Genomic DNA, 24003 nt, shown 5'->3' with positions numbered 1-24003 from the left:
CATACAGAAAATGAATTCTGTAAGATGTCTTTTTAAATGATAAAAATGAAAAAATACTCTTAGCTGTAACATAATTATCTTGTGTAAAAGACAACCAACTATTACTGATCACGCCAGGAAGAAAAAAAGTAGTCATATAGGTATTGAATTCACTGATATGTTTAAGGAAGATACTTGATGAAAGCCAACACTAATTATTGTTTTTCAGTATTCAACAAAACCCTACAACTTACCTGAATTTAAAAATTGCAGGCTAACACAGTTGATGCTTTATATGCTGTTATTCATTTCAATACAGTAAATGTGGATATGAGCAAGCATTAAACTGTCAGATCTCCTAAATACTACTTCCCCATTAAGGAGCACATAATAGAACATATCATTCATTGTTACGAAGAATGAATTTTCTGTAAAACACAGCAAACTATCATTGTAGAACTGTTTCTACCTCAAAACACGAATGGAAATATTAAGAAACAATCTTTGCCAAACAGTGATGGAGAAGATAACTTGCCTGCTTATCCTTTCTCCACATTTCTCTACCAAATATTAAATAAAAATGCTCAGCAGGGTATTGTGTCTTACTCCTGATATTATCAGTGGATGAAAGACTTAAGGATGACTAAAGACTATAAAATCTCTGCTGCATTGCAACCAACAGGCAACTTTAGCGAGCTCATGTCCTTGACATACTTAGAAGTAATCTAAAATTTCCTATTACAGGGCAACACCTTCCTACCCAAGAAAAAGAGAAAACAGAAACTACGCTAAAACATGGAAGTTGTGCAGCAGGTAAAAATATCCTCTTTTGATTTCTGCTGTTGAAAAATTAATGTGAAAATGAGAATAGAAAACAAAGTGGAACATTTAATTTCAAACATTCATCGGCCAGGTCCCATTTTAGATATTTGTCATACAGGTTGAAAGGGAGACTGAATTACTATGTGATTAGACAACATTAATTAATCTAACTACATATTTGAAACTAATTAATTTATAAAATTTTAATGCTGGCCTTTTTACATAGCTAAATAATTCTGAGAGTTCCACAAAACTTTAAAATTAAGTATGCTATCTTTTCTTGAACTGCTGTCTAGGAGTAAAGTAATCCAAGTATGCTACACAACTCATTACTTTCCTATAGAACTTAAGGGAGAAGTATTATCTTACATCAAATGTATATACACATATACATTATTTTGGCCATACTTATCTGTACATCTTAGAATATATCTTGCATTTGCTTACATATTCTACACTTCTAAAGTTAGCTTTGGTCTAAAGTTAAGCACTTCCTGCTCATTCTCTAAATCAACAAGTAAGAGTGATGGCTGTATAGCTCTCAGTTAACCCACAGGACTAAAAGGACAGAAACTCCCAGTGTTAAACTTGAACATTTTCTCTTTTCTATAGACAATATGGTAGCTTGAAAATGTACACATCTTCAGAATGAAGATTTCCATGTTCTCTCTCTCTTTTTTTTTTTTTTTTTCCCCTGGAAAAACAACTGCATTCAACAAATGGAATAACACTGCAAGGAGAACAAACTAACTTTGGCTGAATGCTTTTTATCATGGATATAAATTAAATCAAGACATGAGAATTTATTTATTTATTGCCTGTATCTCATTTCTTCCTGTTGATTCATGAGTTATATTCCCTTTATACATCTTTGCACAAACTCTTATTTACTAAGTCAATAAAATTTACAGTATTACTTTGCCACTTACTTAACACTCTACCTTACTCCTGTTTTATGACTAACTTGTATTCAGTGACTACAAAAGCATTTGCACAGTATCTTGCACTAAGGAAACACTGCATCCTGAAAATTACAACCTGTTTTCTAGTAATATACTTAAAACATGACAGGACCCTCTTTTTCCTATAACTCATTTCAGATTAGTTATACTGTGCTGTAAACCCAGTGGATGCAGCCTCTGGGGATCCTCATCAACTAGGCAAAAATTTCTGACACAGAAATTGCTCAGAGAACAGGTCATCTCCCTCATGGCCACTAATTTTGGGAATGCTGCTCAATAATCAAGTTATCTCTACTCCCTGGATTTAGTGCTCTCCAAGCCATCTGCATTTACATCTGAGGCTGCCCTGCATAAAGCAGTGACCCTGGAGACAAAAAGATCCAAGCAGGACTTAATGCTGCCTTTACTTCCTAGCAGTAGGTGACGAGAATCTAGGGTTTGGGATCCATTTCATTTCTCACTCTATCGAATCACTCCCAGTGAATAGGTACGCTTTACTGACAGTAGCTTAAATGAAACTAGAATGTTGATCAGAACATATCTTTTACGAAGCCAGTGTCAGCTAAGCCCAGAACTAACTCAGAAAACATAGTTAGTTACCATTTGTTGAAGCGGTTGTCAATATTGGCATCTGTGTTCAGAGAACTCGTGTCCAAGTCAGTCTCTTCCCTTGCTGTTTTTGCAGAATGTTGAGTGCCATTCACTGCACCCACTTTTCACAGATGCCCATAAATTTAGACAGAAAGCAAGGAATTATCTTTCTCTGAGATAATGAATATAATGCGCATCTCTTGAAACACTGCCAGGTTTGCACTCATGCAGATTTAAAGGAACACACAAGTTTTTCAGCTAAGGAGAGTTGATACCACTCTTGAACTTTTCATTAGTTGTCTTGGTTGGGGGTAAATATGCCAAATGATGACCTACATTTGTACTATTTGTGCAAGCTGTCCCATAGATACTGTTTGTGCCATAAGCAAAGTTAATAGAGAATATAGGACAATGATCAATACTAATGTGACAGCCTGATAGCTGCAGTTTTAAAATACATCACTTTGTTTTGCCCTGCTGATGGCTGAGAGTCAGAAATATAATGAAAAAGTGCTGCAAAACCTGAGTTATGGAATTATAAGATTTTTATAAGAAACTCTTAATCCTTTTGAAGAAGTTTGCAATGTTATGAAATATATGAGGGGACAGAAGCTACCCAAGTAACGAATGGAAAAATAAAAACAACAGAAGAACTTTCACTTTTCAGTTCCTATTTTGGTATATCAATCTTTTATGCTGTTACACAAGTAACAAAAATCAAAGCCACCCGAGTACACAGACAATCCACAAATTTACATTCTAAGCACTGAGCATTGCTGGAGTCACTTCACAAGTAAGTAATTGCCCAGTGTCTAAAAATAGCATCTGCTCAGCAATCTCATTGCTTAAGAAGTGTCAACACTTGACAGATATCCCAAAGGAAAGTCAGATTGAACCTTCCGACATTACATGCAGTGATCAATAGCGCAAGACAAGGCTGGTAGCAAGACAGAAGCACAGAATAATTTAGATAGGAGAGAGGGCTGCCAGAGTTGTCCGTTCCAGCTCCCAGGTCTCAGCAGGTCAGGTCAGAGCAGGCAGTTCAGGGCTGTGTCCATATCCACAACCTCTCTATGCATCTTGCCCCAGCACTTGACAACCCTCTGGGTAAAAAGACTAGACAGCAGGCACGTATTTGAGTGAGGGGCATAAAGATCTATAATGGACCACAAATATTGGATTTCATGCAGCAGTACAAAGAAAATGAATCACAGAATCACAGAATGGCTTGGGTTGGAAGGGATGGATCATTAAGCTCCAATGCCCCACCACAGGCAGGGACGCCAAAAGTGAAGTGGCATTACAAGTGGAAACCACCATTTTCCTATTATAATTTAAGTGGTTTAAAAGGAGTATTATTTTTAACCACTACATGGGTATTTGCAGTGGGGTGGAGGACATATATTATTTCAGATTAAGAAAGCAACCGTAGTACTTTACCACAGAGGAGAGCATAATCTGTGCAATGCCTGAGGTTCAAATCTCAGACCTGTGTCCCCCAGAGCAAGGTGCTGCACTCAGCACCTCCAGCAAAATGACTGAGATGAAAAACAAAAATACTCTGCAAAACTGAAACGCAATAAAACTGTAGTTAATGAGCAGCAGCCTGAGTACAGCTACTGTATAACAAGACTCAAACTTCTCTGAATCGTTAAAGCTTTTGATATCATGGATCTGTCCTCAGGGACTTGGGAGACAAGTAGACAGCCAGAACATTTAGTTCTGGAGCCAAACTTTCTAATTTCTCAGTGTTCAAGCCTGTAATTGGATCTGAGTGGATTTTACCATGTGTTTTCAGAACTGAAGAAATATGAGCTATGTGCAGATGTTAGCAGTGTTTGCACTGCTGCCTCTGTAGGCCTGACTTGCCAATTTCTCACACAGGAATTTGTGCACCCTCACAGGAAAGCAGCCGGAGTGCATCAGTCCCATGGCACAAAGCCTCTGTCACCAACAGCCTTCTCTGCTCTCCAAGCGGGCTGAAAGGGAACACCATGCAAAATGACCTATTCAAGTTTAAGAATGATTCTCCTTAGGATCGAGGCCAACTAGCAAAATTCAATGATGAAATCTATGAATCCTTCCAGTTACTTAGCTTTTTTGTTATACTAGGGCCCACATTTAGTGTTAAAAGGGGAAACTTAACACATCCAGCTGGTACAAAAGAGAGTCTTAACAATGGTTATACTTAAGAGAACCATTTTTTTTTTAGTATTATTTGTTTTAATGTCCTCTCACTCTCTCTTGAGATACTTCAGTTACTATTTTAGCTCATCTTCACACACAGCTTGAAAGTCATTCTTCCTACTTCCTTTTACGAAATTATATTTGAATAGAGTCACCGATGTCGGTTTACATTCAGCTCAGGAGGCTGCAAAGACTGAAATAGCTTTAGTGACGCACACGGAGCTTTTTCATACGAGTAAGGTCTTTTTTTTTTATTAGAGCATACTTCCATCAGTCAAAACCCAGCGGTAGCATGGTGATGTTTGCATGCAAGTGAGCCAGGAAGGTGGATCTACTGCACAACTCACTTGGGGAACTGATGGGAACAACTGGAACAGCACAGCTGAAGAAAGAAGTCTGTTTGTGCTTGCTGAAAACACGCTTATTCTGGCAGCAAAATCCAGCAGATGAAAGCTGTCATTTGCAATAAAAATACTGTGCTGGGATTTCAAATTCTTTATTCAATGTCACAAGTGAGGACATTTTATGATTATGAGACATTTTAAGCTTATGAGACAGCATTTTAGTAGTCTTAGCTTTTTGGCTAAATGGAGGTTCTATTAGAGAAAAGATCTGCAGTAACATTTCCAGGCTATTCACAAACAGAAAAGTCTTCAGGAAAAGCATAAATCCATGACACAGCAAACACTAAATAAGCCAATAACACAATGGTTGGCTAAAAACGAAGATACTACTATCAACACCTCTGAAAAAGGTATAGCATGGACAGCTTCTCTTAATTCAGTATAACATCTGCAAGTTTTACTGCTAGTTCCATGTTTTAAATAATTTCCCACTTCATTTTCTTCAACTGGATCAGAAACTCCGTATGACTACTGGAGCCAAAGGTTAATGCTATTAAAATATTTTATTTCTAAATGGTATGTTAAGCATCCATTTTTAAGAAACAGCGCTAAAAAATGGTTTTTTTGGTTAGTACCATACATTCAAAACAAGACTGATCTATTTACAGAGGTTATATATGTTTCAGGATGATATTTTAGAGTTTGAGGAGTCAGATGTCATAACAGTCCTAAACTAATACACCAAACAAAACCAAGTTATTTCAGAACATGGTAAACTCCACATCTCACTCAGCGTGCTTTTCAAATGGTTACATTTTGTAGGAATAGCTTATGTTATCCAACTCATCAAATGAATAAGTACAACTTCTTAAATCATGCATTGAGATACTTGTCACATATGAATTTAAATGTAATATTAACTCTTAATCTCCCTTACAGACTAGATACAGATTACAGACCATAGATACAGAAATTATAAGACACATACTTTTACAGTTGTGTTGAAAGAATGTTTTTTAAACTTGAATGTTAAACTTGGGATAAGCCAGAATAGGAGTACCTTTAACTTAGGTGAACAGTGATATCTTACTCCTCACTACGTGATTATGGTACTACCATTAACTTCATAGTCATATATTGTCCTTTGTCCCAGTGTAGCTTATTCATAAAATCACAGAATCGTTAATGTTGGAAAGACCACTAAGATCATTTAGCGCAACCATCGACCCACCACCTCCTTGCCCACTAACCACATCACTCAATGCAGCATCTACTCTTTTCCTGAAAACTCCCAGGGACAGTGATTCCACCACTTCCCTGAGCTGCCTGTTCTACTCCATTATCACTCTTTCTGAGAAGAAATTTTTCCTGACATCCAACTTAAACCTCCCCTGGTGTAACTTAAAGCTCTTGTCCGATTGCTAGTTAACATGCAGGACAGTTCTCCTGCTGGAACAGAGAGAGCTAGAATGTATGAAATACAAGCAATCTATACAAACCTATGATACTGTAATACTATAATACGTTGGTATACTATACCAATACTATAATACTGTAAGGGATTAAATTTGGCCAAAGATTTAGGATTACTCAGCTCAATTAAGTGAGATAAGCAGTCTGTAAGGGGTGGTCTCTCTTTTAAAATGGCACGGACCATTTTGTGCTTCCCTCTCCATAAGTAGGGAAGTAATACACCAGTCCTTGTCTGCCCTGGCACTTCAAATCCTGGCACAACAATACAAATAAAAGGTTTTTTGAATCTGACACACAGCATTAATGGAAACTTTTGTTCTCAATCTGTAACTTCCCTGTTCAGCTGCAATACTATAAAGATAAATCAATGACAATACAAATAGCTGCTGTATGAGATGCCCCTTTCCCCCCAAAAAATATCATTAGAAAAGTTCAAATTTCTCTCTTCTTAATACGCAATAAGTACAACACTGAGCCACAACAAGAAAGAAAACAGGAAGGAAAAAACAATCAACAATTGCTTGTTAAATGTGATCAAACTACATAGTAAATACTAGAGTATTATACATTCACACAAAGAGTAAAGTTAATCTTTGGGACAGGGAGTTGCCCTCTCTGTTAGAGAATGGATAGATTGTGAAGAGCTAATTCTAAGAAACAGCCATGATCAGGTTGAGAACTTGTGGGTTAACATTAGGAATTATATAATATTAAAGGCACCTTCCAACCCAAACCACTCTATGATATTAAACTGACACAGCTGAGCAAGGACCTGCTGATCATACTGAAGGACCCAAGCTATTCCATAATTTCATATGTCAGCACTAATAAACTTCATTTCCTAGTTTTGGAGCACCAGATACTGCATAGTTAGGGTTTTTTCGTGGGTTATTCTCCTCTCCACCATCCCCCTCCCTCTCTGGTATAAGTGCAGTTTTTGGTGTTTAAATAAAGCAAACAACTTCCCTTAAATAATGTATTTTTAGATTATACTGACATTTGCATACATCCACAGGACAACTAAAATCCTTATACTCTTCATATTCATTGCCAAAGAATGAATTTGCAACTTCAACTGCAGAATTAACAGATCACAAATAATCTACTGCTCTGTAAGAGGAATGGAACTAGATAAAGTTGTGGCATGCTTTGGCTGTGCTCTTCTCAAATATTTTCTGAAAGCAGAATAACTGTAGCACTTGCTATTTAAAGCAAAAGTAATCAGAAGGACATAGTTTTACCATGAACTATTTAAAAATACATATATTCAGCTGAAGTCAACATGAAGCACATAAAATGTTAGGTCAGTTATCTTAATTTTTGGCAGAATAACAAATAAAAGGAAAACAGATTCTGTGTCAGCCAGTTTAGCTGCTGTAAAACTCCTCCATCTATTATACGCCTCCTCTCACCTGTCAGGCTCTTGGCTTTGGATATCCAGCTTGGGCATGGCTGTGACCTAACACACCTGGCAGATGTGTGAATGTTCACAGTTACTTTTCTCTTTGCACAAAAGAGCTGCAGGAAGCTGGTGCACCGCACTTCTACCTCTTTATAGGCAGAGTCAAGGCTTTTCCTGTATGTTCCAGTGATCCCTTTCCACTTGAAAGATTGCCTGAATGTGGACAATTCAGTTAGAGCAGCATTAGGGCTTCTCTGAAATTAGCCAGGCACCAGCTAGATCCATGCAGGAGAACAAAGAGCATAAGAGTGGCCAAAAGCCAGGGTTCGGACCATTTGTCATCTGAGCTGTGCCAAGATCAGCCCCTACCGGGGCCTAAACATTTATGGGAGTTCTCATCCCATTACTGTCCAAAATGTTCCCTCAGAGTAAAATACCAGAAATTAAATTACTTGTTTTTGGTGTTTCCTAACATACTTATTTACTTTTCTTTTAAACATCTAATTTGAATTCCCTGCTCCAAGCACAAGATAAAATAGGTTTCCTGGTGGGTGTATGAGATCCAAGAGTGAAGCGCGGTGATGACGCTATCCTTGCAGAATATATCATACAGCTGGTGCACAGCTAGTCATCAAACCAGCAGATGAAACACTAGCTGGCAATAAACCTTTCTCTTATTATAACCACAGAACAGCTAAGGTTTAATTCCAGACTGTATGCAACAAGAGTTATTACAAAAATGTTAAGTAGTGACAAAGAATTGCATTAGTTGTAAGGAAATAAATAAATAAATAAATAAAAAGACTGAATCAAAATGGAAAGTGGCAGGGACAAGTCTGATTTGGGTTTCTAGAAATGTTTAATTTACACCTTTCTCTGCTCAGTGCATTTTCTGTGCTCCTCAATCTCAACCAAAGCAGGTGCAACAGATCAGCCTTCCCAGGGAATCAACCCAAGTAAGACACCCATCTGTACCATACAGCTACCTGAGCACAGCTACTTTTTCTAAAAACAGCAGATATTATACAATGTCACCACCTTATGCACTGGGAAGGACACCCAGAGGAGTGTCCTGAAGACCCCATCTCTTCTTTTTCCAGCTGGCTGATGACCGTTCCCCATTATCTCCCCCTTATACTTCCCCCTTCTTCCTATCTCATGGCCTTGTTGGTTTTTTTGTTTGTTTTGTGTTCTTTTTTTTTTTCCCACCACAATGTACCTTTTTCTATAAAGCATTAATTTATATCAACTGTGGCTGAATCTGGTGATTGAGCTTTGTGCATGCAAGCCTGGCTCTACACCCTCTGCACAACAGTGCCACTTACCTGTAATGCAAAGAATTAGTGGACAGCAGCAAGTTCCCTTTTACTAAGGAAAAACTAAAGCCCTGCATACTTGTAAGCTTGAAACAGAACACTTCAAAAATTCTGTATCTTCTCTCTAGTATAAAAATTACATAAAAACCGTGGCTATACTCCAAGATCTGCAGGCCTTCCTGAATTGCTGGTAATCAACCAGAAGGTTGCAAACGGCCACAATTGCATAATTCAAGTGCACAAATGGATTCTGAGGGTGCAAGGAAGCAGATGGTAGAATTCTTTTCTTATGTGTTTAATTTATATGAATTTTATTAATAGCAATAGTGTATTTCCCAATGTACTTAAAGAAATTAAGAAACTGTAGTCAAGCTTAGAAGTAGGATATTAATCCAGTCAATTTTTGTGAATAAAAACTGTTTATGATGGAATGGAGATAAAAAAAACAAAAACAACAACAACAAAAAAAAAACATTATTTGAATATATTTTAATCTTGTTTTACATTTATTTTGGGGAAAAAAAAAAAAAAAAAAAAAAAGATATTCACACCAGACAATTTAAATTCATTGACTGCTATCAAATGCAAGATTTCTAAGATTTCTACAGACTACTGGCTCACCTCTAAAATGAATCCTTTTCTGCACAATGGGAATAAAATCTACTTAAAATGAACAAATATAAATGCAACGTTTATGCAGCTTGTAATTTCTATAGCTTTGATACATCACTAGTTTGAACTCTAAAATATTCAATGTAAAATAACAGGTATTTAACATAGTCTATCATGAGGGTTTTAGGCAGATTGTGTACCTAGTAAAGCAGCATCCTTTCACTTCTTAAGGACCGAAGACAACTAAATTATGTTTATACATCACTAAACAATTTACATACATTTCATGTTGTCACTTTGCAATGTCACCAGTGTAAGATGTTAAATGAAATGGAATTCAACTATCTAACAAAAACTGTGTTTTAATTAACACAACAGTTTTCTGATTATAATTTGCATAATCCAAACTTACATGCAGGGAAAAGATTTTCTGGAAAAGAAAGATGTTGTATGGCATAATGAACATGTTGGACCTCATTGAGCGCTCAGAATGCAGTGTGAGCCCACTTGAAACATTTGGTTTAAACATAAAATGGAAAAAAAAGAAAAAGAAAAAAAGAAAAAAGCAGCAACAAAAGAAATGGAAGAGATACTACGTGTCAACAAGCTTGGAGGAAGAAGGGATTGATGAGGATTTCATTTGAACAATTACATATCATATATAATTTCAATGTCTTAATGGCATACTTAAACTATGTACACATTTACTGGGAGTGGAACTGACTAAAAACATTAAAGGGGGTAAAAAAGAAGTAAGAGTTCTCTGGAAATGAAGAAACTCACCAACAGTGAAGAAAGAATGATAACAAGGGAACAAATGCAATGATCTCCGGGAAAGCAGATATTAATATACTTCCAGTATATTCTCAAGTATAACATCTTCCCGTGGGAAGCAGTTCTCAGGGAAAAAAATTAGTTCAAGAAAGTGACAGGTCCTCAGTGAAATAATATTAAGGGCAGAAGCACAAACTAACCTATATGGAAAGCTAGCAAGTACATAACCTGAAATTTAGGAAAGATGCTAGAGGAAAAACTAACATGAATATAAAAGAGGCAACAAACAAGATTAAAAAAAAATAAAATAAATAAAAAAAAAAAGCAGCATAAAATTACATACAATCAGTTGGGAATATTGAAACATTTTTCTTCCTCCTCGTTAAGTGTATTACCAGCGAAAAGAAGATCAAGAACAGTTCTCACTCAAAGGAGAAAGACTAAAACTCTGTGTTCCCGACAAAGCAGAAATGCAGTGTATTTCTGGTTCACTCTTCAATTTTTAAAAAGTTCTCTACTCCTGCATATTTAATGGTGAAAAAAGGAAAAAAAAAAAAAAGTCCTACTGGAAAATGAATTAAAACTAAGGGTAGAGAAAGAAAAGCACAGAAATACAGAGGTTTTAATAGAAGTCAAGCTTCAGTGTATGATGCTTGGGCAATTTTTGAGCCACAGAGTAGGGAAAAAGGGCCTCTTTGCATATTCAGGAACAGCCTGGCCAACTTTACTTGAAAAAAAATCTTATACAGAGAAAGTTGGAAGATAATATAGAAAACATCTGTAACAAAATACGTCACAGGGAGGATTCTCTCTGCTGGTCTAAGTGGTGCACTGAACTTTGCTCCTCTGTTTCAGTATGCAAGCTCTAAAAGTACTTAAGAAGGAGACTGCTCGATGGATTGGAAAAGCTGATGGTAGGTGGCTATCAAACATGGAAAATGGCTTAATTGATTTTCTCCAGCCTTCTGTCCTTTGTTCATTTCTAGTCAGAGTTTCCATTAACTGTTTGGATGACAGGATGCAGAATATCCTTCTTAAATTTACCAATGATAGCATCCCAGTAAAAACAAATAAAACAAAAAGCAGAAGAAGGGACAAGAATTTGTAATTGTTTTGGCAGTCACCAGCTCCAAAATACATAACCGATCTTAATAACATAATCTAAGGGATGGGATTACAAGTAGAAGTCAGGGTCAGAGATGTGAAAGGCAGTGCCCTTCAATGGATGAACATCAAAGAACACAGCTAAGAACATTCTTCTATTTGAATCGAGAAGGGCAAGGACATTGATCAGTTTGCCTGGGGTACTGTGCTGCAACAGAGTGTAGGAAGAGCAGAAGTGGTTTGGCCAGAAACAGCTATGATGTTAAGACTTGTAACAAACAGCAGGGAACTTATTTTCTAATTGCCAGGGGTTTTAAGAATGAGTTACACAAATACACATCAGGAACTATTCAGGTACAACTCACCTGGAGTTTATGTAAACGGATATCTGTAAACCAAAAATACCATACCAATAAAGATTACTCTAACAACCAGGCAATGGACAGTAGGAAGTTAATAGTCACAAAACACTCCAGCTTTCTCAATATTGCTACTTTTTGCTGAGTCAAACACATGCTGAACTTCACGGAGTTATGACCAAAGCTAATCTCTTGCATATCTCATACTCTTGTTTTATTGGAGCAGAGATAACAGAGGTATCACTAGTGATTCTGTAGTGATTTTTTAGTTATTTATTTTTATGCTAGTCTCCACAGCAAACAGACAGATTCTGTATGCATATACTGGGTTGGTTAAGCTTCTATTCCTGGCAGTCAACAATCGTCTTGTGTTTATTATGTGGTATCTAAGTGCTATACTCAAAAATTCATAAAAGTATTCATATGCAGTTTGCAATGGCAATACACAGGCACAGAGGGAAGCCTAAATAATGTAAGACCCAAAGTGACAAAAGGAAAGAATTTATTCTTGAATCCCAAAAGAGACAAGATGGGGTTTATAACAAGCCAGAAAGTTACTGACTTCTTGGGCAGAAAATAATCCTTACAGAAAAAAAAAAAAAAACAATCCTACACAGGGACAAGTCATCTTTCTTATTTCAAGTTTTCTTGGTTCCTTGAAGTTCATTGCTCTAGTTTTAAGTACTTAAGGAAGCTCTGAACAGATCTCAGGCATTCTGAAAAGCGAGAAAGGATTTTGTTTTGTTCTCAGCACTGTGGTGAGAAAGATGAAACATGACCACGGAAATCATGCTTGACAAATCTGATATCCTTCTATGATGTTGTGACTGACTGGGCAGATGAGGTGAAGGCAATAGATGTTGGCTACCTTGACTTCAGCAAGGCTTTTGACGCTGTCTCACATAAAAGCCTTGTAAGCAAGCTTAGGAACTGTGGGATGGACAAGTGGGCAGTGAAGATGGTTGATAACTGGCTGACTGGCAGAGTTCACTGTGTTGTGGTCAGCAGCAGAGTCTAGTTGGAGACCATCATGAATGCCATGGATGAAGAGAAAGAAAGCACCTAGCAAGTCTGCTGATGATACAAAGTTGGGATGTGTGGTTGACACACCAGAAGGCTGTGCTGCCATTCAGAGAGACCTGGACAGGCTGGACAGAAATCTGATCAGGTTCAGTAAGAGCAAGTGTACGGTCCTACATCTGGGAAGGAATAACTGTGTGCATCAGTACAGGTTAGAAGATGACCTGACCTGCTATAGAGAAATTCTGCAGGGAAGGACAAGGGTGTCCTTGTAGACAACAGACTGACCATGAGCCAGCAGTGAATGCCCTCATAGTCAAGAAGGCCAATGGTATCCTGGGGTGCATTAAAAAAAGCACTGACAGCAGGTCAAGGTAAGTTATCCTCCCCCTCTGCTCTACCCTAGAGAAGCCACATCTGGAGTACTGTGTCCACTTCTGGGTTCCCCAGTTCAAGAAACACAAGGCACTTACAGAGAGTATCCTGTAACCTTCATCATGAAGGGGAGGAAAACCCTGGTGTAGAAGCAGATAAGTCTGCAAGAAAAGCCACTCAGTAAGATTCCAAGCTTTTGCACAAACTTACTAGAGAGGATAAAAGTGTATGCTAAGCAAGTTTCCCTGTGTTTTGAAAAAGTGTAAAACAGTGTTAACCAATGCACAAATGTCAACTGCATTTTGCAATCAATCAAAAATTTAAGTAATAGAAAAAGGAAGTTAAACTCTAGTGCTGGATAACTGTTTTGATGGTAGTTCATTAACATAATAGTCTCAATAAAGAGAAACTCAGTATGAAAAAAAATCTAGAGTCTACAAACTACGTTTAGTATCCTAAACACAAATCAAATTAAGTATTAAAATTCAACAAAAGTGCACATCAAGGCATTCTGTGAAAAGGCTGTGTTTTTCTGGGCAAGCTGCGAGGGCTTTTTTTCTGCCCTATTCTACAAGGGAGTAGTGAAGAGCATGCCATCTTTCCCTGTCTAAATCTTGCTATATCAGATTTAAACCATCTTAGGACAAGCCCAGAACTCTTAAACCAGAGTTTTTAAAAGCACCCAGTAGATCCTCCATCATAAGTTTTGTTTTCGTCCCAGAAAGAGAAAATCCCAGCATCTGAAGGAAAAGACCTTGGAAGTTGTATCCTTCTCCAATGAATGTTTAGCCTGGCCAAAGGCTGCGTAGACAAGCACCATCCCGTGGGGCAAAGGAGGGGGAAGGAAGAGAGGGAGGAGACTTCAAATCCTGGGAAAATGCTCCACAGGGTCAGGAGATTACTGCTGATCAGCCAACAAATTGATGCACTATTCCCAGAAGGAAGAAGCAAAGAAAATAAAACTTTCACCCTTTCCTTTCATCAAAGTGGAGAACCAAAGAGTAATGGCAGCTAATTGGCTTCCACATTGCAAACACCCCAACATTTCATTCCAATGAAGAGATAGGAAGACTAAAACAAATATTTTCACTGAAAGGAGAATCTTCTCAAAGGTAGGGAAGAAAAGTCATAAAAATAAGATGTGAAATAACTGTGCTATAGAATGTTTTTATTGTACTTGTCCAATTTAGAACTAAGATTTACTGATCTTGAGGTACAGATTTGCCTCAAATGATGCTTAGAAAATGAACTGGATTAGTGGTCAATGGGTTTAAATCTCTTTACTAGCAAATTAATTTTAGGTAAGAACAGTTTTATGTGATTCACATAAAAATAAATAACAAAACAATAACTTTCCAGAAGTTATTCTGTTCTCACAGAAAGTTCATTTTCACAAAACGTTTCAGAAGTACAGAAATAACATTTCAGTACTCCATGCAGTTTTGCCCAAACCTGTAAGGAAACAGGCATTCGGTTTTTACTCTGATGTTACCCGGTGGAAAGACTTCATATCCATTAGAAAGCTCCAAAACAATCGGAAGTAGAACTCATAATAACACAACAATTCACAGGATAAAAAACAATAGTAAAGTATCCTTTAAGGCACTATGGTGACAGAACATAAGTTACTACTCAGCTATTTTGGAAATAAGATAAGCCAGCTGCTTCGAAATCATTCCTATTAAAGTGATATAAAATTCTGTTTTATAAAGACATGCTAATCAAGTGAGTGCTCAATCCAAAAAGAAGTAAAAAAGTCTCCTCTTTCACTGTCTCATCAGCAATTCTCTTGCATTTACTATGTTTGATTCTCAGTTAGCTATCTAACTATATGACTATCAGTTTCGAAGGGTTAGTGACCTCCACTCAGTGTTACTATTTCCATTAACCTTTGCAACTAATGTAGAGAAACACTTCAGTTGTGAAGGCTATCTCATTAATGCCATAATCAGAAATTACCTTTCATCTAACATTAGTCCTGGACAAAGAAAAAAAAAAAAAAAAAAAAATGAAAGACAGAAAGACCAAGCATCACAAAGAGTAATTAAGAAATTAAATCTATAACCTCCAGTTCAAGAAATTTCATGCTGAAGAAATACTGTCAGAGGAAAAGATGGTGAAACAGAAATTCTGAGTCATGAACTTCCCAAGGAGGAAAAAGTAAGTCTCCTCTTTGATAACGCAAAATTACTAACACCACAGAATTCTTGAAATATGACAAGAACAGTGATAGGACAAGGGCTGAATGGTTTTATACTGGGACAGGGGAAGTTTAGGTTAGATATTAGGAGGAAGTTTTCCACAGAGGGTGGTGACACACTGGAACTGGTTGGCCAAGGAAGCTGTGAATGCCTCATCCATGGAGGCATTCAAGGCCAGGCTGGATGCGGCTCTGAGAAGCCTGGTCTGGTGGTTGGTGACCCTGCATATAGTAGGGGGGTTGAAACTCAGTGATCACTGTGGCCCTTTTTAACCCAGGCTAATCTATGATTCTATAAACATCCATAGACTAAGTTCAAGTCAGACAGTTTTATCTTTATTCTCCCTTTTCAGAGTAACCAGAATAAAGAATGGGAGCATTTACCATGGTAAGATGCTACACAGGTTTAAAAAGCCAACATAAGGAGGTTTATGTTGCTACCTGCAGGTATTCAGGATTAACTAAACCTTCAAGTGCACAGTAGAAACTGTGAAATTACAGGTATTAAGATCTGTGATGTGCTCTAAATATAGGTAATTTAGGTCATAACCATAAGAGATACGAACAGTTCTCTGAGATAATCCTCATGTGACACTGCTATTACTTTAAAAGGAGTATTTCTGTAATAACTTTGATTAAATATAGAAATATGACAGCAGTGACTAAATCTAGGTGCTGCACAGCTCTTCTTTAGGGTCCTTCACACAAATCTGACTGCAGTCACTGGACAGGCAGCACTAAGATTTCTGACAAGAAAACTGATTTCCTTTATGGTAAATTTAAGTTTCCCATCAAGGCATTTGTACATTTTTAAGATGTTTTACGAAATGTTTTTGGAGGTATAAAATTGAGAAAATGAATGAAATTCCTCATAGCTTGCCACTGAATTTCAGTAACCTCTTAGCATTTCATCTGTCATCTTTGCCAGCACCATTAATTCCCTGAACCCTTGAACTCAACAAGTTAGTAATGTGCTGGAGTTTCTAAGACTGGATAAGTTACTTGCTGTAGTTGTTCAGATAACAAGAATTAAAATGAAAAAGAGCAGGAGACACACAGTGGGCTATACGCAGTGGGCAAAAGTTTTCAAGAGTGAAACAACAAGGAGCCATTTACAGTTCTCAATCATCCCACACCATCAGCTTTCAGAAAGTGAGTAGTGTTGCCAATATGCATAATTTCATAAGTACTGGGTTACTCAGTCCTTATAGCCTGTGATCTTAAAATGTTGTGATTTAGCTAGAATCTCAGCTTTCATTAAAAAAAAAAAATAATAATAATTAAAAATTAAAAATAAAGCTAGCATTCCATACCTTGCAATTTTGAAAGGAGTCTCAAAAATGTTTCCTTAGCCTTGCCTAAAGGCTCAGAAACTTTGCACTAAACTTCATGAGTGACATTGTTTTCAGCTCATGACTTCCTGAGGTCTGCAACCAAACTAAATTACCTCTACTTCTCTCATTATTTTATTTTATTTTTTCCTCTATTTTCTTCCTCATTGATTTGTCATCACCTGCTATGGTTCTTAGGTGTTCTTTGCTTTTGTGCTTTGAAGTTCCTTGTGATTTCCTCCTTCACTCTCTCAGCAGGCACCTGCTACATCCTCTTTCCCCTTTCTCAGCTGACTCTGTGAAGATGAACTGGACAAAATTCTGCCCTCAGATCTCTGTGCCATCATACCTGTCTGATATCTCTGCAAAGCTGCTTTTTTCAAGGCATCTCTGGAGAAAGTGGAAGAAGTGCCTTACTCAGCCTTACATGAAATGTTGGCGTTCCTTGTGACAGGCCACTGACCTTGTGTTAAATTAATAACATGGACCTGAGAATCTTATCTTGTCCTGCCTGGAAACACACTTTAGGTCCTAACAGAAATTATATAATGTCCAGGTAACCATTAGGCAATTTGCTTTACTTTTGCTGCTTAGCTTTGTGCAATTGTGCTTTGTAGTGCCTAATATACTTTTACAACCAATAGACAGTAATAACCAGGAATTATCCCACGCAGAACAAGCTGTCTATCATCCTGGAGCAAAAGGTAGCAGAGAGGAGCACATGCACAGGGTGAAAGCAGAACCCTGAGTGCACTGACTTGGGACCCAACCCATGGTCTACGACTGGTCACCATCAAGGGAGTGTGGTCTTTGGGATAAAGAAGTGAGCAAAGAACAAATATCCAGCCTAAAAGACCACTTCTTGTTGTAGCATGAAATTATATCGCAATGAAGAAAGGAAAAGCTGCAAAGCATGCTGACTTGCACAGGAACTGCCACAATGGATTCTACCCTGAGGCAGAAGAACCCACCCAAAATCAGCTCTGTACTTTTCCTGTCACAGCACTCCCCATTGATGACTCTGGCCTTAATCTCAGCTGCTCCCATCAACGTTAAGACCAAGAGATGAAGTGGGGAAAAGAAGGGATGTAGATTAGGAAGTTCATCTATGTTCTTTTCAGTGCGTATAATTTGAAGCTATTGATATCAGAGTAACAGTAGCTATTTAATTATGAACTCTTGGCTTTACATACTAAATGCTTCCTTTTGTCCCCCACAATGAGTTTATGAGCTATAAACTGGTAATAATTCAACCAACCTTTTCTGTGACTGAGATGCAACACACAATTAATGAGAAAAGATATTTGGCTAAAAACACCATTTCTGAAAAAATAAACAAACAAAAAAAAACAAAACAACAACCCACATCCATGTGTAGAACCAGCTGAAACAACAGAACTGTCTTCCAAGAGGTCACTTCCCCTGAATCAAGCTGCTTTTTAGAAGCGAAAAGTAAAATCTAGCTCACTTTTCATACAGATTGCAAAAGAAAAAGTACATTTTTTGTCTCCTTAAAAAAAAAAGGCATGCTGTTCACTAGCTACATCCAGCTCACCAAATGGACAGTGTTAAATACAGTTTGGTTTTTATTTTTTCCTTGTTTCATTCAAATTATTTGCTTTGAAGTTGTTGAAGCAGCACAAGGCAGATCTTTTTCAAATTGCACTTCTCACACCTTCATTCTACTCCTTTCAAGACTGAGCATTCACAAATACATTATCTTATATTTTTTAATGACTACATCCAATAAATAAACTGAACCCAAAACTTCTTTGGTTTGTATCGTTTTCTATTACAAAGAGAAATGTAACTTGTTCAGTAGTTATCTCACATTTCTACAAGTAGTAGTTTTTGAAAACAAATTACTAAACATGAAAATGAAGTGAATAAAACAGGAATAAACCGAATCATGCAAAGGTCTCTTAAGTTGTACTTGTTTTCTTCTATACATAGTTTGAAATACTGTATGCCTTTCCCAGTCATTTGTGACACTGCAAACTTTTCCTTGGTATCCAGAAAACTCAAACCAGGCAACATCAAAAATAAGAAAAACTTGTAATCCGGCCCTGCAAGATTATACACCAGGTTTCCAGTTGGACTTTTTCTCCTATGCATGTCCACTTATTTGGAAAGGTCAAGAATAAGAGGAATCTTTTGGATAAGATGTTCAGTTTTACATTGCTAAGAGCTGTATATAGCTCTCTAAGGTACCAAATGTTCCTAAGCAGAGGAATAAAGAGTCACAGCCAGAATTCAACAGGCAAATATTGTTGCTGTCTTTATCCTTTCCACATATAATGCTGAAGACTAAATTTGGTGGGACTCCAATTTTACTGTTTGAAAATTCTGTCTCAGCAGAGAGAACTGCAAGTGAAAGTAAAAGTGTTCCCAATTCCCAAGCTACTGCCCAGTATTATGTGAATTTAGAGAAAATGTTTCCTAGCTAGATTGAATGAAGGCAATAACTACATTGCAATCCAACTGCAGACTGGACACAAAAACATGAAATACACTTTGCAGCTTTGCTGTGTCATGTTGAAAATAACTATATACGCACAGTGCACAGAGCAGTGAATTTCCCTTCCCCTATGATGAACATAAATGCAACAGAGATGACTAAGTTGGCAATGGCCAATTATTCCTGAAGCAACAAAAAAATAACCAAAAACCAACAGGAACATTGCAAATACATACAACAAACAAACAAACAAACAAAAGCATAAAAATCAGATTCTAATGCCTATTGATCATAATCATTCCACAGAGGCAAATAATAGGTGCTAAGGGAAGATCTCAGTGGGATATAGGTACTGAAGGAAGATGTAAAGAGAAAAAGAACGTACTTAAAGTGAGCACATAAGGAAAGAACATGAGGAATGAAAGAGACAGCAACCAATCCAAAGGCAGAGGCCAAAAGTCCACTTCATGCACTTGTCTGCTCAGCATACAGAGCCCATGAAGTCTTACATGAGTCCTGGAAAACAAGGTTCCTGCCTCAAGAGGGAATCCAGACAAATGAAAAATCTTCTATTGGAGGCATTTGCTGATTGCATTTACAGACTACTTTCCTGTCACTTATTTCATGTGGATTCTGCTTCTTTTTCACATAGGACATCACAGAGGTGGGATTTGCTAGTAAAAACACAAGAGCCCTTTTTACAAGATTTCAGACTCAGTACTTTAATCAAAGTGTACATGTACACAGACACACACAATTTTTAGCTCTGGAGACTGTGTGCATCCATCTTTTTGCAATATGAGCCATACACTGGGTATAACTACTTCTTGCAGGCTAAAAGTAGCCTTTGGGCAAGAAATATTCTGAACCTATTAAAAATGTTGACAACATACAGCACTAAAGAAAATGGAATAAATGTCCCAGTTTATTAGAAGAAAAAAAAATGAAAACCAACACAAAACCAGCAAGGAACTCAAAATAAAATTATATTAAAAATATATATATTATAATAATATTCCTTTAGGAAGAAAATTTTAGAAAGACGTGGCACACTCAAAGACCCCTTTCTCACTGCTAGTGAAAATAAGGAAGTTCCTGCTCTGCCTTAAAGCAGCCTAATAGAGCCATTGTAAATTTTACCCAAACTGCTAACCAACACACAAACAAACGAAGGCAGTTAAGAATGACCCCGGCCACTAGACACAAAGAGTAGATAAAGCATACTGCCTGCACAGTTGGTTTTGTTTCCACATTTGAGAAGCCAAATATTAACGATGAAAGAAATTCCTGCAAAAAAATAATTTCCTCTCCCCTGTTAAAGCTTAAAATGAGGGCAGCACTCAAGTTTTGCCTTTTTGCACATGGCAGGATGCAGCCAGCAGCCCTCCCTGCCACCACTGCCTAGCTGCAGTGATGCGCCAGCTGGGCAAGGAGCAAGGATGCAAGCTGTCAGGTACCTGAATGCACCCCATTGCCATGGCTTATGTGGTGAAATTGAGGGTAAAGGCCAGGGAGAGAGGAATAAATAATTTGTTTTGGGAAATTAGGACTAGCAAATTTATGTCCACATGCAAGTTAGCTGTTCCCTCTATAAAGTACCTGCACAAGAAATACAGAGCTAAGTGAGATGAGCAGCCCTGGATCAGAGGCATTGTATTGATCATTTGTGAAGTTGTGTAAAATGTACTTTCATAGGTACTCTAATAATGAAATTAAAGTAACTCTTACTTCGAATGTCCTTCAGGCCACAATTTAAGAGCATTCAAGTGTTTCAGCCAGCATTCTCTCTGAATTATTTCTTCGTAGTCCCATACATTCTCTTCAAGTTTAGAACCACAATTTATAGCAATGGGGTTAACAGGATTGGAAAACTAACAAAACTTGAAACTATTTTTCCTCATTAAATTTAACAGTTCTCAGTATTAATTTAACATGCAGTGACATAAACAAATATTTTTTCCAGCAAGAGAGTGAGTCAACAGCATTCACCTATAGAAAAATATGATCCAAGGTTTATAGCATTAAGTAATTACAGTAGTCCAATAAAGAAAAACAATAACCATGAATCAACTCTGCTTATGAACTTGTTTAAATAAAATTGATTTGAAATATGTTCTTTTTCCACTGTCACACGTTTAACTGGATGTTGATCTCCTGCCCTTTTGTTTATGCAGTTTGGTGATAAAAACAAATGACTTCATGGAAATTTCTTAAAGACTACCTTTTGACTAAAAAAGATTTCAGTATACAGAAATTTCTGGCAGCCAACTAACAAGTAAACAAATACTAGTATCAGTCAAGTGCAAGCTCATCTTCACCTGCATCTATCCCTTATATACCTACATTACAATGTAATAAATGCATATGTTGATAAGACATTCCAACCTGATTGGAGCCATTTAAAAGACTGCTAAATCACAGAATGGCTCGGGTTGGAAGGAACCTCAAGGAACATCAAGCTCCAACCCCACACTGCAGGCAGGGCCACCAACCTCCATATCTAACATTAGAACAGGCTGCCCAGGGCCCCATCCAACCTGGCCTTGAAGACATCCGCGCATCCACAACCTCCCTGGGCAATCCTATCTGCTGACTTCAACAAGGCTAAATGGAATGACTGAACCCAAGTTCAAGTACAGAATGTATATTACAATGTAAGCATTCAATATTAAACAAAATATATGAAGAAAACCAGTTCTCAGTAATATACAGCCTGAGAGTGGAGTCCACGCATAGCATCCTCCTTCTGATTATGCTGAAACTGGCTTTAAGTGGGTTCTAAGCACCACCCATTGGCTGCAGCTGGATTTCAGCACACCAGTCTGCACGAGCTTGTAGTCAGGCTGTTAAATCTTAGGGCTACTGGTCAGGGAGTAGAAGCAACTTGAATCTTTTCTACCTCCAAAAGCAGACTTCAGAGGCTCTGAAAGCTTCTGTTGGTCACCTCAGGTGGGGAGATGCTGAGGAAATGCATGCTGGGCCTCAGAAAGGAATAAAAGATGAAAAAGACATCAGAAATATCTGCAGAACGTGCAATGAATAACTGAGCTTTTACCTAGTTTACCTCCCAGAATGAAACAACTTTCTGCAAGGACTGATTATGCACAGTGACCAAGTATCTGGTGTAAATACAGACAGCATCAAATTAAAGATTTTACAACAGGGTAACTGAACAAAAACTATAGCACAATGTATGTGAACCAACAGCCATACAGACAGGTTTGCCTGCTCTGAAAAATTCAGACAACGCAACTGTATAAAGAAAATATTCACAAAGAGTGAGCAAGACAACTGATAATGCCTTATACTACAAAGGCATTTTATGCAACAGAGATATGACAGAGGCAGTGACTGGTTTCCCATAATCACTCTTACTGTGTTTTCACTTCTTGTCATTATCTTTTTGATGAAGGTCACCAAAAATTAGTTTATATATTTCAGACAGTCTGACTGGAGACAGCTGATATTTAAAGGAATGCTTGGCAGTAGCCAAAAGTAGCACAGAAAGAGACTGAGCTTCAAGAGAGTTCTGCAGCACCAATGACCCCACACTCAGCACTCTCTTTCATAGGATAAACAGTGACTGAAGCATTATAGCAGTTCTGCTTATTGCTAAAATACAGTGTTTCATACCCATCATTTGGCATTTTGCAGATATTTAGAGAAGCCTTACTCTCCACACATGAAACTTCTTTGGGTGTTATTCAACTGACTGCTAAATTTGACACTGTTATGCAAGAACATGTGCGTCCCCCACCTCTGCAAAAGGTTTTTTTCCTGTGCATATTTGATACTGATTTCACAGAGGACCCAGCATTTGTTAAAGCTGTTACCACCCTTAATATAGATAAAGCAACACACAGCAGCTATTCAGCTGTTGCTAAAAGGCATCATCCACTTAATTTGCTGATCCTCAACAGTTTAATTTCCTTGTACTGCATTAAAGATCTTGAACCTTGTGTAGAATGTGACAAACCAAAGTCACAAGAAATACAGAGTGCACTGAAATGCTCATTAAAAACTGAAAATTTCTTTAGCTGGAAAAATCACACAACATGATAAGAATTCAAAGAGTTCACTTTCAAGGTTTAGAAAGTTTTTCACTTATTGCAGAATTCTACAAAAATGTTTCTTGACTCCCTTTAAATGAGCATGTGACCACAATGCTGAATTAGATTTATATTCTCTGAACAAAATGAATTTGCGTTCTTAAATCTTGAACAGCTGCTTAATTTACTAGTTAAATTCAAATCGTTTGTTCTGAACTGCACCAACGCGTTATCTTCTATTCCTGTTCAATGTTATTCCACTGAAAAAGAACATCAACAGATTTCAGTAATTCGATAAGACACACCTCCCCCTTTTATCTCCTCCAAACTTTTAGCTTGTCAGAAAATGTGCCAACCAACTTAAAGAAAGAATGAACATCAGGTCATTGGAAATAGACAACTTGTTTCTATAAGCACATTAAATGGATAATACTCTATGCAAGTAAAATGCTGTTTGTTTCTTCTCTTTTATTTATTTATTTGTTAATTAAAAGATAGAAGAAATAAGCGAGGGAGACAAATTGAGGAGTTTGCTATGAAAAGAGTCCAGCCTATTTCTCCCATACTTCTGATAAATGCTAAGAGTTTTCTTAGCATATCAGTCTGAAGAGGGCTCAGTAAACTGATCTTTCTCCAGCTGCACAA

At 37.4% G+C, this 24003-nt stretch overlaps 1 protein-coding gene across 13 annotated transcripts in view; it reads right to left on the bottom strand.

The window, feature by feature from the left end:
* The window catches only part of CACNB2 (calcium voltage-gated channel auxiliary subunit beta 2), a 216754-nt gene that overhangs the window by 34138 nt on the left and 158613 nt on the right, over nucleotides 1–24003 (bottom strand). The window lies entirely within an intron of this gene.

The sequence above is a fragment of the Excalfactoria chinensis genome, chromosome 2 (genome assembly GCF_039878825.1).
Source record: "Excalfactoria chinensis isolate bCotChi1 chromosome 2, bCotChi1.hap2, whole genome shotgun sequence".
Taxonomy (NCBI): Eukaryota; Metazoa; Chordata; class Aves; order Galliformes; family Phasianidae; genus Excalfactoria; species Excalfactoria chinensis.
The sequence above is the reverse complement of the archived record's forward strand: the minus strand, read 5'-3'. Positions and strand labels throughout refer to the sequence as shown.